General features: G+C 39.2%; 1 protein-coding gene across 11 annotated transcripts in view; it reads right to left on the bottom strand.

Moving 5' to 3' along the window:
• Positions 1-19,440, bottom strand: part of FOXP1 (forkhead box P1) — a 624,629-nt gene that overhangs the window by 333,570 nt on the left and 271,619 nt on the right. For 10 of the 11 annotated variants that reach the window (XM_018066793.1, XM_018066805.1, XM_018066804.1 and 7 more), the window contains one exon: positions 7,046-7,106. The gene's annotated coding sequence lies outside the window, so the exon portion shown is untranslated. Of the gene's footprint in view, positions 1-860; positions 954-7,045; positions 7,107-19,440 lie in introns of those variants that run through there. The other variant, XM_018066794.1, reaches the window with a different exon arrangement.

The following is a 19,440-nucleotide window of genomic DNA, read 5'->3' as shown; positions in this document are numbered from 1 at the left end:
CCTGTCTCATCTCAAAGTCCATTCACGGCTCTCTACTTCACTAAGAGACTAAGAGTCCACTGAGCCTTAGCGCCCTACTACGTCTGGCCGTGTTATTTCTGGCCTTGCCCGCTACTGCTCTTTCCCTTGGAGGACTTCACTTTTGCCATAGTGGCCAACTTACTCTTTTTTCAGAACACGCCTTCTTGACTCATGCCTGTGCTTCAGTTAGACTTATCCTGGCTATTTACAATTGCAACTCCTTCCCTCCGGCAATCTGACCTCCCTTACAGCCTGTATTTTCTTCACCGCACCTATCACCTCATATTTACTTATTCTGTTTCCCTACCTGTCCACACCCCCTAGAGCCACAAGCAGGGGCCTTGTTGCTCTCACTGCTCTGTTCCCCACTGGCTTGAGCAAAACTGCCCAGTGGAAATACAATGCCTGTCATGTATGTAATCGTAACCACACGGGCAAAGTAAAAAGAAACCTTGAAATTAATTTTAATATTTTACTTAATTCAATATATACAAATGATGCTCATTTTAATGTAGAATCAAAAAAAGAAGAATTATTCACATTGTTCACATTCTTTTTTCCATACAAATTCTTCGAAAGGCTTTGTGGATTTGAAGTTTATAGCACATAAGCTTGGGCTAACCACTTGTCAAGGGCTCAACAGCTACATGCGGCCAGTGGTTTCAATATTGGACAGTGTAGATCTAGTCTATTGCATTCTTCTCCACTCTTTGTATACTTATCCTATTTATCATTTAAATTCTAGGGCACAGTCCAGTGAACTGATTACCTAACTCACAAATGGGTCCCAATATGCTCTTTGAAAATCACTGCTCTAAATAAACTTTAAAGAATGTCACCTGTAATGAATGGTTTAAGACACTTCCTTTGGTCTCCAGGGGCTGCTCACAATCCTTTGAAAGAGATACTGACTTCCAGAAAAAAAGAGGCCTGGAGGAAAAAGTGAGGAAGTAAAGATCCATGCCAACCTATAAACTGAAATCATCACAGTCTATCCAATGATGCAAGATTTTAATTAAAAAACTATTTTTAAATAATTCACTCCACCGTCAGATAATTAACAAAACATCTAATTACCTTTAATTATACACCATATACCTGCTAATATACAAGATTCAAGGGGAAATCTGCATGATCTTCACACTTCAGAAAGAGTGTACCTAAACAGAGCATGAAGACTTCAGGCTTTTCATTTGTCTCTCCCCTCACTCTCACCGCATGCGAAGGCCACAGAAGTAGCAGGTCAGATCGAGGACAGAGCAGCGCAAACTAAAATGAGTAATTTTACTTGCCACTCATGAAAAGGCCTACTCACCAACAGACTTCTTAAAAGATACCATCAAATTTCAAATCCAAACTCGGCCCTGGGCAGAGGGTGTCAACTTTTAAAACAGACTCAAGGATTCTACCACTGGTAAACCGTTTACTCCTTTAGGGTCCTAGCTGTGACTAGATACAGAGTATGCAGTCAAGGTTATCACACATGTGCTACCCTAAACAGAGCTTTGTTTTCGTACATTTTTGGGCTTCAGATTTTCTCTGAGATTTTTGAATTGCCAAAGAAAGGTTAACACCTCCTACATCTCTGTTAAGTTGTTACGTTTTCAACTAAGCTGAAAACTTCTTCCGAAGATGCTCAAGGTGGACAGTTTGGATATTTGTGCCCTTGGCAGATGAAAGAGCCAAAACATCATTTAAAAAAAGATGACTAAAACCATGTGTTATTTATTTTTTTTGCTGTGCAAAATATGGCTACTTGATAACTGTTGCAAATACTGTCTTTACTACAAAACATGCCTTCATGTACATTTCAACAAGTGACTTCTGCTTGAAAACGAACTCTATTGAGCATATTTCTCTGGAAATCAATATTTAAAATTTTTTTCTTTGAAACGAACATTCAAGAGAGACAGCTCTTGTTTACAGAGTTACTTAGTTTAGCATTATGGTTAACAATGTTTAAAAACAGCTAACTTAAAATGCAAACATTTAAATTCTGAAGTTTAACTGTTGGGAGGCCAAGTCTATTTCTATGGAAATACAAACAACATGAAAAGAGTCATTTTCTCCCAATTCCATCCCTTGAGAGAATATTTCAGGGCACCATTTTGTTGGATTTAGGAGCAAGAACTCATATAACTCTGAGATTGTAAGAAAGTTAAAAATTTTTAAGCTTTGGATGAACTTTGAAAACATTATGCTATGGGAAAGGAGTCAGTCGCAAAAGACCACGTATTGTATGATTCCATTTACATAAAATGTCCAGAAGAGGCAAAACTCTACTGATGGTATTTGCATTTGTTGTTGCCAGCGGTTGGGTTGAGGGTAGTAACTGCTAATGTGTATGGGGGTCTCTTTCCAGGGTGATGAAATTGTTCCAAAACTAAGTTGTGATGATGGGTACAAACTCTGAACATACTAAAAACCATTGAACAGTTCATTTCAAATGTGTATGAATTATATCTCAATAAAGCTATTAACAAAAAATAAACAGACCTGATAACATGTACCACAATACTGGCATGAAACACACAAGAAAATCAAATTAGTCTAGCATAGCTTTCAGATCCTGGTAGAATACATAAAGCTCTGACACTCTGATCTCCCTGTTAGAGAACACTTTCACATAACCACCAATATCTGCCCTTCTGAACACTTGTCATCATCATCACACATAATGTCTGTCCTCCCCTTTGCTGCATAAACTCTAGGCGGCCAGAGATGGCATCCTTCTCACGTAGTGCTATGATCCTAGCATCTGCACACAGTCATCAATAAATACCAGCAGCAATAATTGATGTATAGCATATGTAGTATATACATCTATATTATGCTGCGGTGGAATGAATGAAGGAATGCAATATTGGGTTGGGGCAATTCAGCCAATCAAGTTTCTGGAGTGCTAAATGTCCCCTTAAATCTGTTCTCCAATTCTCCCAAGCTCCTGGCTACCCAGCTAGAGGCATTCCCCAACAGCCAATGAAGCTTCTTATGATATGATCACAGTCTAATCAATTAAATGTCAATGGATGTGACGTGTGCAATTTTTAAATCATTTGCTTCAAAGAAAATTGCTTGCCATGGACTTCGCTGTATTTCAACCATATAGATAAGGACAAAAGCTCAAGGGAGGGAAGCACAAAAGAGAAAGAACCCATCCAGTCAAGCTAGACTGGCCAGATTATTAGATGAGACAGGGAAGTAAACTTCTATTTGATTTAAGCCATTGCATGCAAGAGTCTTTATATCAGGCTAGTCTTTACCCTGAGTGTTACAACCCAGGCATGGGTAGGCTGAGGGTGAAGCGGAGGTAAAATGGAGTTCACTGCCTATCTAAACTGACTAGTCATTTCAGCCAGTGTGCTCAGCTGGTAGCTCAATGAAAACACTTTTCCAGTGCCTTTTATAACAACTTCCTGAACAGGCAAATAAGTCTAATGCTGAATGCTATAAAGAGGTCATTTTGAATGAATTTAACTTAGAATATTGTTGTCATTATGTAAACTTTTAAATCACATTAAATATATACTTTCAGAAGAAACAATGAATATATTTAAAATGGCTGGGTAGCTATTTTCAACTTTATTTGTAACCAATAAATAATCTGTAACATGTAAGACACAATGAGTGAGGTATATAAAGATACCTTATAACTCTTTGATCTAACAAAAAATAGCTCATATCGGGGGTAGAAGAAAAATTGAAATGATTACATGTTCTTTTATAATTTTTTTTTAAACTTTCTCATCAACAAGTTGACTGTAAAACTGAACCAACACAAAATATGAAGCTTTAAGATGACCAATGTTTAAAAACAACCATTTAACTGTCACCTATACAGGCTTTGTAATTATCATCAATTACTCCCAGTGCTAATCAGAACTGAATCAAAAACAATGAATTTCACAAACTGGATTTTAAGTTTTAGCAAAAATCTATATGGGTGAATTGTGAATGTTTGGGGGAAGCAGGGGAAAAAATGACATAGATACCTATATTAAACCACCAAACTAAGGTGGCCACGACCGAAGGACAACAATATAATTGTGACCACAGCAAGTTGTCTTTTTAGCGCCAGTCTTGACATTTTACATGACCTCGGATAAGTTACTAATCCAATGTGATCAGTTTCCCGGCTTGTAAAGTGGGGATTATAATAATTACCAGCTACCTTTTAGGAATGCCAGCTACTAGATCCAGTTTGTAAAGGGCTCAAATCTACTTGGAAGAAACTGTTGATCACTACCAAGTCGGATGACAGTTATTCATGCCCCTTCAGGCTCTGAATCTCACTGTGAAAAGAGGCTTCCTTTGGTTTTCAGAATTTGCCTGGCCGCTTTCCCACATATAACCAGTTGTTTCCAGAATATCAGTGTAGGCACATGTACTTGTATTTATGCTGACTGTTAATGATTCCCAGATTCCAAATTTGAGCATGGCAGTGACCAAGGAACTCCTGGCATCTGAAATCTGCATCCTCTGTGTGATGCAGAAGATGGTGCTGGTTTCGTGATCATCACATCACTGAAGAGCGTGGTCTCTCTGTTTAAGGTTCATTCACTGGGAAGAAATACTAAGCGTTCTGTCCAATTTTATACATATTTTTAAAGAGGTTATATTTTTAACAAATCTTTTTTTTTCCCCCTTTATATATAAGGATTAGTTTTCGAAGGATCCTTGAGCTTGATAAAAGGTTAAAAAAAAGTACCCGCAGCTTATTATTTGTCTATATAACTTATTTTTAAGAAAATATAATGGAAAATGCAGTCAAACACAAACTAAACTTATACTGTTGAAGAAAAACAGTTAAATAATAAAATGTTAATTTGGAGCAGGAAAAATGAAATTGACTTAAAAAACAGTATCAACAACAAAAAGTTGAAGTTGTTAGGAGAAAAACTACTAACATTAAGCAAAAATTGTTACTCTGAGATTCCAAGCTGTCAAGACAAAAAGAATAATTAGATGAATGTGTTATTCAGTTTCCTTTGTTTTATGAAAGAAGACAACAGAAGGACAAAATTTATCTATGGTCCTGAAATTTGCCAAGAGGTTCCTGACTTGCAGGATAGCATATACCATAATACACCATGTTCTTGACAGTACTTACAAAGAAGCATTTTTTTCTCCTTATGGGCTACCTCTCTTAGTCAGCGGTAATGACACATTCCTGGAAATTTTCTTTTCCCCCAAACATGCCCTTGACTCACAATATCTTAAACAATATCATGAAATTGGGAAAAATTATTCTATCCAAATTCAAACATTTTCAGGTTATGGGTGTAAGCATATTCATCATAAAGACATAAGTCAGGAGAAAATAATTTATGCTTACAGATATGTTGTAAATTTATCTGAATACATAAATTTGAATAAAACAATGAAAACCTACTAATTAAGTCCATTTTTGGAGCTGTAGGGTTAACTCAACTCTCAAGGTAAATATTTTCTATTTTCAACCACTTTTTCAGCTTTAATCTTTAGTTTCACGACAAACTTTTGCTACCAACATGAAATGAGTTCAGCACCTGGCATGGATTTGAACACGCAACACTCTGGACTGAGATCTTGTAGGGGTCACAGAGATAGTACACAATGTACATACAACTCAGCCGCCGAGGCACAGTCCACACAACAGGAAACGGTGGCTGGATGACCCTTTGCAGAAAAAAGTTGCAGATCCCTGAAACAGATGAAGATTGGGAAGCTGGGAAGCGCTTTGTCGAAAAGCACTCTAGGTATGACTTGATAACCTTAATTACTGGTTGGAATCACCCCTTCCCATGCTGGGACATCTGAAAGGTACTATAACCTCCTTGGAGGACAATTAGGAGCTTCCCACACAGTTTAAATTAAACAACAAACATGGTGAAATGAGGCAAGCTGGTTGGACTTTTCAGTCCAAATGAAATGTGCCAGAATGCAACCTTCTAGAACCCCCAAGCCCTGAGTAAGATTAAAAACAAGACCGATCTAAGAATCTTCACATTATGAAAGTTTCACAAAAAACCTTGCTCAACTAAAGAGTAAAGAAGTCTGTATCTTACAAATTCATAAACTTTATGTTGGTAAGATCTAAACAAAGGCTTTGCGCAACCAGGCTGGCAGGTAACCTGTTTTAAAATTGACACAAATCTACTCAAATGAAAGTGCCACTGGACTAGATTCAAAAATAAAGTGAAGATGCTTGCTCCTCAACAAACATCAGACTTAAAAATGACCTGCAACATGAACTTGAGTGAGGTGACTCCTGCCTTCAATGGGGAGATACTTTGGGTATCAAAAAACAAAACAAAACAAAACAAATATGTAGCCTCCATAACCAGTTTAACCAGAGTGGTTTTTTTTTTTTTTTTTTTTTTTTACCACTGCTCCCAAAAGTGAGTTTGAGAAAATTTAATTTAGCTTTAATTCATCAACCTACATTAGTCTCTCTGAAAACTTCTAATTTTAAAATCAAGTACTCATTTGATTTTCAAGTAAGGTCAAGAGAACAAGGCAGCTGAGCACTGACATCACAGGGACATGCCCCACGCCACACAGCAGTTACATCAACACGACGCGTTGCTATGGTGCCTGACTATTAATTTCTGAAAGAAGGTGATTATAAAGCCGCCAGATGAACATCCATCGGATGACACCACTTCAGCACAAAACACTGACATGCGTTACTCCTATTTGCAGCATGTTAATTTTATGAATCACCACTTTTGTGATGTGAATATTCCTTCCTAACTTCAAAACTACCAAGTCAACTACCAAAAAAAAAAAAAAAGAAGAAGTGAACTCCCACAAACAGGGGAAAAGTTTGATAATATTTAGAGGGGAAAATGTGACTCTGTGAACCATTTCTTAAGAGCAGTCTTTTCTTTAAAGGCCTCCAAAAATACGCTACATATGTACTTACACAAATAAATACATGCAAATTTGATAATTAGGAGATCTGAAAAGAGCTGAATTAAGATGCCGAGAAGGCAGTAGATAGAGTCCTTAACGTAATTCCACTAATTATATCTGCATTTACCTTTTTTGGCTTCTGCCAAGCAATCTTCTGTTACAGTCACCTCAAAAGGTCACTTCTTACCCTGAAAACAAAAGAGAATATCAAAAATCTGAATGTCAAGACAAAGCAGCAACCACCTATTTGCCTGGGAGAGACGCAAGATAAACAACGAAATAACTCAATTTTATTTAATGGCAAAAGACATTCAGAGTTAATAAAAATCAGTGCCAAGACCTCCACTTACCGGACCATGTGCCTTTGAGCTCTTCAAGACAATAACAACTTGGATGTTGGAAAAGTCAAGGTGAAACATTTCACATTTTGCTTACCAACTCTTTATCATCTTGTTGTCTATCCATTTATTTCATGTGGAATAACCTGTGAGTCATAGGCCTTTGCTTTGGGAAACCAGACTGCTACTTGAACCTGTCTCTGTTTGGTTAACATTCACAACATCTCTAATTTCATTAAAACAGACCCTCCCCCCGCCATCCACCCACCCTTGCAAGTGAGTTAGTTCTTATAGACAAGATGCTTTATGCCACTCTGGACCTTTCAAAATGAATAAAAGCATCACAATTTTCAGCCTGGGGAGGGGTTTGGGGGGTCATCAGTGGGTGAAAGCTGTTCTCACAATGTTTTCCACTTACAATATATCTAGCAGATCTATTCAGTTCAATAAAAACGGTTCATGTCAGATGAAATAAACAATTCAAATCAAGTTTCCTAAAACACAAAGAAAGCACAGAAGACATCTAACTCCTGCATCTGCATACTCCCTTATGCAAAACAGTGTATAATCCTTTAAGAAACATTACAAGCTGCCTCTTTCTGCCCATGTAACTGGGATCAACATATGGCAGAAGTGAAAAGAAAAACATTTGTTTATTAATTTAGATCAAGTTACCGACAGGGTACAGGATTCATTCCACATCAATTGACCAAATGCTCATATAATTTTTGTTAAGATGGTGAAGTCATACCATTCTTTTACTGAAATGTTAATATCCTTTTGCTTACTCTTCAGAACAATATGTAATGAAGTAGTTTAAATTTTATACAGAATATATCTCTGCTCATCGCTCGGCTGTTGGCCCTGAATGTGGAAAGGCAAACATCATTGAGAAGAGTTAAATTCTATTTCACCAGGGCTAAAAATTTGAAAGTGGTACTCTGGTGTGTACTATCTTTGAGGAATTGATCGGAGGCCAATTTATGACATTTCCACAAGCAAGTGTATGCAGATTCTTGCCATTAAGATTGGGAAAAAATGCAGGCTCTGAGTGAAATCATAATTTTCATGTTTACTGTAAGAGGAAATTGGAGGTTTTCACCATAAATGTGCACCATTCGGGTGGGGGAAAACCCTAAGCTCTGGGACTTGAAATTACTATTTTGCAACCTGCCCCAAATCTTTTTGTTTTGACACAAAACAATTCAAATTGAAAATGAAAATCGTGTGCTTTACTGCTGAGGTGTGTCACCAGGGATTGGTTTCTCCAGGGATGAGAACTTGGTTAGAGGGCAAACGGTGATTTTAAAAAAAAAAAAGAGAGAAAGCAGTGATGGTCCGGTCCTCGAGGTAATGCTGTGATCTACAGAGCAGCCCCGCCCCACGCCAAGAAGAAGAGCTCATTAGACAAGAGGCAAGGAGACCATCTCTCACAAGAGCGACGTCCACCTCCACCACTCATCCGATCTTAAATGGAAAGTAAGTGAACTGTGGCAGACCCTACTCAACTCAAGGCAAGAATGCCCTTCTCCTTCCCTTTTACTTGAGATGCCCTCCAACGTGTGCACTCTAAACTACTTCTCATGTTTGTCTATTGAGTTGCATCTATTTTTGCATGTTTGGCAGTTGGGTCTCTAGTATCAGACTTTGCAATGCAGATAAGATTGCATTGCAAAGATTATATAGGCCTGGTAAATAACTGTACCTTATTAAAATTTAATTGTAAAGACTGCTGAAAATGCCTACTTTGAATAAAGTTATCTCGAGTGTTGTACTCAAACCTGCAGAACATTTCCAGGTAAGTACTGAGTCTGCTTCTCTACTTGCTTATCTACACAGATACGTAAGTGAACTCAGAGCAGAAGCAGAAGCTGGTTCCCCCTCACAGATCTGTAATGTTCTCCCAGAGGAAACAAAAGTTAGTAAGAACGATATCATACAGTTGACCCTCCATCTTGTAATCACTAAAGGAATATAAATTTGGCTACATTTAATTTTTACTTAGACAGAAAAAACTGGGAGTAGAATACAAACCCTATTTCCCCCCATTTTGAAGTTCCAAAAATTTTAATATGCATTGTACATTTGACCATGCATTAATTTATTTCTGTTGATTTTAGTTTTTAGTATACATTAGCAAAGTAATCTAAAAGATATTTTTTTCCAGCTTTGCTGAGAAAAGATTAATAGTTCAACAGCTGTTTGCCATCATGCTAAATTAAATGAAATATGTCAATATAAAAGACAAGAAAATTAGGGAGTAGTACTGGGGTCTGAGTCTGTATCATTACTAGCCTAGAAGAATCAGAAATCAATAACTAGGAAAAAAGTGCATTTCATTTTTTCAAAAACATAAAACTTCCATTTCCAAAACTGCTATTAAAAAAAACAACACTATGCCTCATTAAATATATCAAATACATATCTGCATGTTTACCAATAGCACAAGCACCAAAACTAAAATAAAATTATTAAGTAATGCTTTTAAGTTAAAAAAAAGAGAGAGATAAAAGAAAAATATTGCCCTCCAGCCCACTTGTCATCTCTCAAAAAAGAGTCAGAAAAATAAATTTCATTTTTTTCTTTTCCCTTCTTTCTCAAGTTCCCTATTAATTTTAGGTTTTTAAAAGTGAACCAGGAATACAGTAAATAGAAATTACTTTTTTTTTTTTCATGTCATTCTCCATACAGGCAAGATCCTGTGACACCAGAAACTGTTCGAAGTGTGGTTTCTTAACTATTGTATGCGGTAATGTATTTACCTAAAGTTGTTTGATGACCATAAAGACCTTGACCAAGACATGACTTTTCAGCTGAGATCGCTAGGTTAGAAAACTAATGCACCTTCTTCTTCCTCTACCTCCCCAATTCCCCCCTATTCTCCATTAGGAATTTTACTCTGTAGACCCCTTTTTAATACAGTGCTTCAGTTTCATAATTTATATGAGTATATCTGACCCCTAAGTTAACAAATGTGATTTTGCCAATTGGTAGAGCCTCGTTGGAACAGAGGTGCAGGCATTTCACAGGAAGCTAAATGAACAACACATGCTCTATGCTTTCCCATTAAAGATATTTCTCCTTCTTCTTTCATGGAAGCTCAAGCAAATGATATGCATCAGGATTTCAGCATTGTATTTATTTTGTACAAGTATATAAGAGACTGTGAAAGACAGCCACTGTATTTCATTTCAACCTTCAATCCAGTGACTGCCAGTTGAGAACCTACTGTGTGTCAGTGTCCCTGAGATGCAGGGATAGGGAACACCAGCTTCTGCCCCATGACAAAGGTAGCAGTTAGGAGTTTCATCTCTGGTTAGAGAAACCTCTTCTTGAAGTCCAGAAGCATGTTTCAAACCTTCCATCCTTCCAGATATCCCCATGAAATGACATATACTTCATTTGAGAAAACAGAAAGGCTCAAGGGGCCTATTTCCAAGAGATTACTGGTCTCTTTAACCCGTAAATCTTAACTCATGTGGGCTTTTCTGTCTTGCTTTTCAAAGATGTCCTAGAATAACACAGCTATCTCAGTACAAACTCGACTAGCTGAAAAATGATAACACGAGGGTCACTTCACTTTTTGCATTCAAGACAAGAAAATCCACTTAGAAAACAACCTCAAAGTGTTTCTTCACCCGCCTCCTGCTTTAAATATTTCAAATACTGAGTCACATTTACAGAAAGAAAGAGGAAAGAAAGAGGGGGAAAAAAAGTGAGAAATGAAGGAAGAAAAGAAGGGAGAAAAACAGGGAGAGTAAACCAAGGGGGAAAAGGAAGAAGAAAATTGGAAAAGAAAGAAAAGGAAAACTACTGTGCAGCAGAGATCTCCGGGACCAGAGGCAACCTTGGCCATCAGCCAGGTTTGCTGGTTCACAAGGACCACGTCCTTTCTTCTCTCTGTCCAAGGAATCTACCACTGTGGCTCCATCACTGCCCACTGCCCCTTCCTGTTGCTGCGAGGAACGTTCTGCCTCCTTTCTTCCCACCATCTGGGACCCTCAGCTAAATCAGAGGCACTGACTTTAGGGTCCATCCTCATAAGAAAAATCTAAAATACTCTATATGAAGTAAGCCACATGGCGCAGGCGAACCTGGCGAGGCTTGCCCGTGAAATGACTTCAGGCTGGCAGCCCCCCAGCAACTCCACGTTGGCCCATCTCATTTAGAAAAAACCACTCTCTTACCTTCAAGGAAAGTAAAACCCTGGTCATGGTCATGTGAAAATATTTTATAGGTATCCTCTAGCAGGCTTTAAATGTTGAAACCTAAAAACAATATTTGCTGTTTTCTCTTTGAAGCTCTAACAAAGCCTTTGTTTTAGATTTACCTTGAGTGTGTGCAATAAGAGTTAATAATCAAATCCGTCCCAACCCCCACAAATGTTAAACAAAAAGATAAAAGAAATGCAAATAGCTATTGTCATGGAAAGTTAAAGTACCTGTCTGTATTTTTAAGTGAAAACTATTATCTCTATCAATCAAAATTTAAGAATACAATAGCGCTAATCACAGAAGGTGCTCTGACGGAGTTACTTTTCCTCATTTAAAAAAAGTATTTTTCCCCTTAAAAACAGAGCATAAAAGTCATATACTTACAATTAGATAAGGTATTTGTAATTTTATTATTAAAAACCTTCAGCAGCCTCACTGTTAATAAATGTTTCTAAGTCTCGAGACTGATTTGTACCTATGAAGATCCAAGTCCCTACATATTTTAATAAGGTTGATGAAATTTTATTTAAATTCTCAGTTTCCAACCTGCGGGGGAACAGCACACTCTTCTGTTGAAAAGAGTTACTCAGACAGAGGCAACAGTTAACTGGCAATGAAGACTCCTTTCTAACCCTGGACACAATTCCTAGTCTCTGAAATATCTTTACATAGGACGTATCTTCCCTTGGACGGCTCATCCTTCTTAACTGTGGCAATTTATTTTTGAAATTATCACACGATTTCTACCACCATTCCCCAGAATGATCAAAGGGCATAGTGTATGCCTCTTTTTTTTTTCTTAATTCACTTTTAAAAAGACTGGATGAGACTCTGAATATCGTGCTTTCTAAAGACAGTACAGCAACAAAAACTAGCAAGACCCCAGATAGTAAAACAAACAGCTCAAGATTAAAATTCCTAGAGCAAACAGTTAAGCCAGGATGCCATTATGCAGGCTAAGCCTGGATGGATGTCTCCTCCACTGTGGGGCCAAGAGGCTGTCATCTTCCCCCCAGCAAGATCAGATTTCCTTCCCTCCCAACCGCCTCTCTGAGCAGCACGGCCAACATCTCCAGTGTGCTATTAATATCAATGAAGAGCCGATTCGATTTCCACTGAAGAAAACCCTTCCTATTCCGGCACAGACCTTCGGGGAGGACCCTGGCCCGGGTATAGACAATACAACGGCAGAGTTTCACTGCCTTCTTACAGTTCGGTCTTGCACACTGTTTGAAAGCTTTTAGCAAACAATGGCAGCATTATCTCCAGGATAGTTACAAAACAGGATTAGGACAAAGAATAATAAAGCTGTTCTCTCTCTCTCCTTTCTCTCTCTCTCCCTTTTTTCTCCCCCCACCCCAACCCCTAGTTCCCAAGAGCCTCTCTCTGCCAGTCGAACATTTCAGCCACATTTCCTAGGAGGCACCTGTACTTGTCTATTTCAATGCCGCCAACAACTGACAAACGGCCCAGGAACCAGGATCAGAGAAGCGGCAAAGTAGCCTCTCAACATTTGGAAAACGAAACAAAAGTATGAGCCTTGGCTTCGCACACACTTACCCGTTCATGGTGAGGAAGGGAAGCTTTAAGGGGCCGGAGAGGCAATTTTCACACAACGGAAGAAAGTTGAGAGTTGGTGAGGGAGAAAGTGCAGGCGCTGGGAAGCCTGCGGGCTCCCGGGGCTCCAGGGCTGGCGGCAGTGTGAGCAGGGACTGAAGGTATGTGGGCTAAACACAACAAAAGCCACTGCCTTACTCTAGATTAAATATGCAGGAAGAGGCCCCTTTGCATAAACACAAACACTCAGCAAATGAATAACTGGCTCAATCAGACGCCCGCTGTGCCTTCTACCTGTCCTCTCTCTGACAGGAGACACCGCCTGTTCCAAGGGGACAAGGACTAAACAGGAGACAGTTAAATGTTCTGTTGCTATAATAACAATTAAAATGAATTGCATTCATTAGTAATTAAGAACTCACCCCGGTGGGGGGGGGGGCGGTGGGTATGGGGTTGGGCTGGGGTGAGGTGGGGGGAATGCAGGGTTATTTTATCTCCAGCTACTCCAAAAAGAACTTGGCTTAAGACACAGCAGTCGAGTTTTACTGTAGCTTGCTTGCATTTAGGTCTCTAATATTCAACGAGAGGTTTAAATAATGAACATATTTTTCAGCCACAGTTTAAGGTCAGAAATACACCTCTTGTTTCTCTGATTTGCCCCATTATAAACCAATCCTTGTGAGTCTGTACCTACAGAAAAATCTGTCTCATCTATGTATAAATATTTTCATATATAAAATATATACATACATACACAAATATGTACAGGCATATACACATATATACTCTCACATATAATATTCATTCATATCTAATTAAAGAGAAAAAAACAAAAAAGAAAAAGTATCCCTTTACACTGTTTATAGTTCACTAATGATTTAAGAAAAATAATTTGAGTCTTCCAAAAATACACCCCAAACGTCTGCCTTTCAAATGTCATCAATCCATGACCACTCATTTACAAACATTACCCATATATTAGAAAGAATGCTTTTAACTGAATGGCCTCAACCACTTATAATTTCAATTAAATAACATAATTACAGTCAACAATTTTCTCCATTTCGGCAGAAAATATGCCATACCTCAACATAATTTGTCCTTAGAACCGAGGAATTTAAACATGAGGAAAAACATGCGGGCGCTAGGAATTCACTACTGCATTTTCTCAGCTTATGGAGTTAACTCGCACTCACCTCTAACCTCTGACTGCATGTTCCAGCTACGTGTTGGTCTTAGTAACTTAATTATTTTTTAATAACTTTTGCAGTATTAAATGATTTCGATTGAGACATAAATAAGATTATGTTCGCCTACTTCCTTCTAATGCCACACATGACTTTGGGGGCAAATCTAACATTGCTGTTCTATAGAATGTATCTATATTATTACTGGACCAAAAGGAGGGTAGGCCACAGAGTTTTCAGAGCCTCAGAGGATGCACCGTAATTATGCCAGCTGAGGGAAACAACAAAGGGCTTTCTATTTTCAAAGTGAGTTTTATTTTACTAACACCATGCTGTTTCCTAGCTATATCATTCTGCCCCAAAAGGAAGAGAACATTGCTGAAAAGATTTTTTAAAAATTGTGTCACACTCCAAAAAGCCAGTCTTAAACATATATATTACAGTATAACACAAAGAGAAAATCTGAAAATTCCCAAAGCCCCCCAAAATAAACCAGGTTCTTTAAGAGGGGGTCCCAAGGAAACTAAAGATGCTATTCCATTCCCTGTTTTGTCTTGAAATGACCTTCCAAGTCAGGTGTTAGATAACCCACTTTCATAGACGATAGGGATCTAACCTTGATGCAAATAAACCATAGAACAAAATTTAATCAGTATATCACTGTGAGAAAAGCCTTTGTCCATCCCAATGGAGCTTCTAATGACTGTTTTGGCAGTTCTGGCGGGTAGTTATGCTTCCCAGCTCATCTATATCTCATACTGGTTGAGCAAGCTAATGGAAATGCTGTTAGTGGAATCCAATATTAATGCTCTGTATCGTGCAAACCTGGATGCAACTGAATATATTATACAATTATAGGTAGTATCTAATTCCATAGGTATTAGATACTGTCCTCGAAATTAATGTTTTAATGAGGACAGTGAAATAAAGACGACAGTCCAGGTAAGGGATCCGTGCATTGTGGCCCCAGCTAAGCTCTTTGCCGCCACAGTGCTGGATCCCCGAGCAAACAACACAGACGTAGGGACTGTGACAAAGATCCGTCTGCAAGCTTCAGATGCTGAGTGACACATACTGATGCACAGAGTCAGAGATGTCATCCTCACCCCAGTGCCACTCGCTGGAAGCTTGAGAGAGAAAGAAGAGGGGAAACGGGGGACGGGGGAGGAGTTGCAGTCAGACCTCCAGAAAATAAACAGGGTGTACAGTTTCAAAGGCTGCAGACACAGACATTTCATTGTTCAAGCCAATTATCAGTGGAAAATAATAACAACAGATGGATTCAGAGTCACTGACTTTTCATATGCACTTCATCTCAGCGGAACAGATGATGAAACGCGAGAGCTATCTCAAAAAGGCAAAACATCTTTCAGTAAAAGAACTCTACGGTCCAGATGGGGACCTTCTAAGGCTGCTGATTATCTTCTTATAATGTTGTAAGATAGACTTACTAAAACATTTCAAGAACTGATCAGATATGATGCGTACAATGGCTTCATTATTGGAAGGAGTTGCCTCAGACTTATGACTAAACCAGGCAGAGATTTCAATAAGGTTAAGACTCTAAGTTTCCTGTTTTCTCATCGGGGACCGCAGGTTCCAACTAAAAACTGGAAATTGTGCACAACAGGAGAATAAACCATCGCCCAAGGATCCCACATTTGTGCTCTTCCCTTGTTTGAGCAGAAGGAAAAGGAAAAAAAGAGAGAGAGAGAGACAAACTGGGACTGTGAAAAGGACATTAAATTATTCTGAAGCATTCCATCACGATGGGAAAAAAGAGCTCCAAAGCAATCCTTATTAAAAGCATTCAGTGATAAAATATCATCCTTTACTTACATTTAGAACATCTGAAATATTCCTTGCCACTGGTGACTGCAAAATATAATTTGCTTTCAGTAGGAAATAAATATAAATTTCAATGATGGTGTGAAAAACAGTTGCAATAAATGCCAAGCAAACACGAAGGCAAAAACCCACCAACCAACTCCACAGCATTTCCACTTAACTTAAATATCACCGAGTCAGACCTGCAGATAAAATACAATAGGCAAACCACAACCTGACAACCTGCAACAAGAGAGAAAGTTAAAATCTCTCATCAGATAAACCTCATTCCTACTGGAATAACAGAGTAGCTGTACTGTCTGCATCCATCCATCTGCCATCAGTTCTACCTTCCTAATTTTGCAAAAATCTCTGAATGGAATTAAAATATGGTTGAAGTCACTCTGCTAAGAAAAAAGAAGAGTCAATCTCATTATTTACTAACATATTTAACACTTAAAAATATTTTTATGAACACACTGTTGACTTCACAAGTTTATAATCTAAGTAAAAAAAAAAAATTTAAGAGCAAGGCTTTTCTTTCAAAGGACTCTGACAAAAGTAAATTCGTAGCAGAACATACAAGCATGAAGAAAATATCGCCAAGGGCCAAATTCTGCAACTGCTTTAAGAAGCAAACAAGAACACAAAAGATGTGTAATGCAACCATCTGGCTCGCCTCATACTTTATCAATGCCTCAACTTTCTCCCCCACCCCCTTAGCCAGCCCACACCAATGCCACAAAACCAAATGGCTTCACTTATGTTTCCTGCATGGCAAATTTACACAATGCACTCAGAATACAAAAGTTGGTTTTTACACATAAACTAGTGTCTTAACATTTTTCCTCACTTGAATGATTTTGTTATTACTTACTGAGTGCAGGCCTTCTTCAAAAAAACATGCAGAACCTCACTGTGATAAAGATGTCCACACCTGGATCCACTGGTTTAGGCTCAGAAGAATCACCCAGAGAAACCCTCATCTCCACTATTTTGTGTTTTCTATGATAATCAGATACCAGATATAGACATCTGAAAAAAAAGAACCCTAAAAATATCACAATTAAATCTTTACTTTTTTTCTCTTTTTGCTCTACATTGAAGGATGTCTCCCTAATTGATTATTTGAGATAACCAGACTCGCTTTTAGTCACTGTCCTTGAATGTCAGCATGCCCATTGCAATCTTTCCTTATTCTTTCAGCTCATTCTACACTTACTGAGCAACTACAGTGGTGTCAGGAGCTGGCTGGACAATGAGTGACCTAAATTGCCATTATTCCATATGATAATAGAGACTGCCTGCTACATGAAACCAAGAATGCCACATTTTATAAAAACCTTTCACACCAGGTAGGCTGAAGCATTGTATTTATGTACATACTTATCTGGGCAGGCAGAGACACTCGATTTGAGAAGTCGTGGCACATCTCTAAGTATCCAATTGCTTTCAAAGGAAGGAATTATGACTGTCAACAAATCACTTTTGGGTAAAATCAATACAGGCCAATATAAATGATTCTCACAAACAGACAACAATTAAAAATCACAATAATTAGGAAAGAGACAGCCTCACAGGCCAACTCCCGTCTCTGCTATTCCGCAGGGGCAGGCCCCAGGCAGGGATCCTGGGCCAGGAAGGAGCTCTTGGCCAGAATTAAGACATGCATAGCGGGGGCCACATCTGGTTTATTTCTACTTTCTTGCTGACAATGGGTTTTCCCCTTCGTCCCTCTCCACGTTCCAGGATAAGAAGGCCTCGGCTATTTTCTCAAGGGACTGATTTTCGGTTCCCTTGTGGGTTCTGCCTGGGACCACAGAGGCTCCTGGTCTGGACAGCCCTGGTAATCTTAGGACACACACAGCGAATCCAGCCACCGGGTGAGGGATTCCGCTAATTATTTAAACCTGCAGTCACGTCTGGCCACCAGTTGGCAGATGCGGCTTGTGGCTGCCTACCAGGCCTTAGGTTAGCACAGCTGGAGCCAGATGACAAGCTCTCGAAGACATTCTTCTCGTGGCCACATCTGGCTCCTGGCAGCTGCCATCTGCGGTGAAACATTGTGTTTGGTTTTTCTGGGAAAGTTTAGGCAATAGATAAAATCAGTCAGATTAATCTTGACTGCATGCATTTCAGTTTGGGACAAAATATCAGAATATAAACTCCATGAAGGCAAGGACTTCAACTGTCTTGCATGTCGTATTTTAGTAGAAAACAGGAGTAACACATGGTTATTGTTCAATAAATACATATGGAATCGACACTATGAATCAGCATGTAAGTTGCATGAAAACAATCCTGTACTTCAGTCCAGCACCTCTATCCTTCTATTGTATGTATAGCGGTAAACACTGGGTGCACGTAGAAAAGACCCTCAAAGTGGCTCCAGAGTTGCATTTTACTGCAGGCACACTGACCGGGGGAGAAAGACACTCAAGGGTGAACCTGCTCACACAGTCACTAAGGGCGGGAAGACCTCCCAGCGATCTTTCCTCGAAAATAACCCCTCTCTCAGTATTACCCACACCCTGACTTTATTAGCCCTTAAACTACAAAACTTGGCAGCTCTGTGCCCACAGTGCTTACAAGTGACCCGAAAGCAGAAACTTACCTTTTGGCCATCAGAGACATGCCAAACGATGAGGCAACTTTCCCTGGCTCTTTCCCATCCCATTTCCCTTCCCATGCCACTCTTCCTGAATTCTCTGACATTCGCAGGTCCCAGATCCCTTCTATATTCAACTTTGACTCATCTTTTTTTTTTTTTTAAGGTGTTTTAAAAATCAGTATAAGGCTTAAATTATCTACAACAAAATCCGCCAATTTTATGTGTACGATTTCATAAGTCTTGACAAAAGCATACAGTTTTGTAATCACCACTGCAATGTTACTGACATAGAAGTTTCCCATTTTACAAAGCTCACCATCTATCTGCGCCCACTAGAAATAGACTCAGAAATGCTGGTATAATTTAGAGCCCTCCGAGGCTCACCCTCTCAGCTCCTTAGCTGGAGAGGATTCTGACACGTATAGGACGCTATGTCAACACTGACGCTAGGGAGCCTTTCAGTGAAGCTCTGCTGAGTGCCCCCAGAGCCTGACAGAGGAGGAGGGACATTTGGGAGGAGCTTGGCAAGGCTGCTTACATGTGATGCTCCTACCCCAATACAGCAACTTAACTTTCCAAAAGCAAGAATGCCTGAAACAGGCAGATGACTTTGACAAGCTCAGCATATGGTCTTCAACGAAGCAAAGCCACTCAGAAGGGCGCTAGCTGAAGCTGCCGCCTGAACCCCTCCGGCTCCCATGTCTGTCATGGAAAGCAGCAGTGGTGGAGCGGGGGTAGGGTCTTCTCACCTCCGTCTAAGTGTCTGAAAGAAGCTCTACGTCCACCCT

The sequence above is a fragment of the Capra hircus genome, chromosome 22, assembly GCF_001704415.2.
Source record: "Capra hircus breed San Clemente chromosome 22, ASM170441v1, whole genome shotgun sequence".
In the NCBI taxonomy this organism is placed as follows: Eukaryota; Metazoa; Chordata; class Mammalia; order Artiodactyla; family Bovidae; genus Capra; species Capra hircus.
This window is presented reverse-complemented; position numbering and strand designations above follow the sequence as displayed.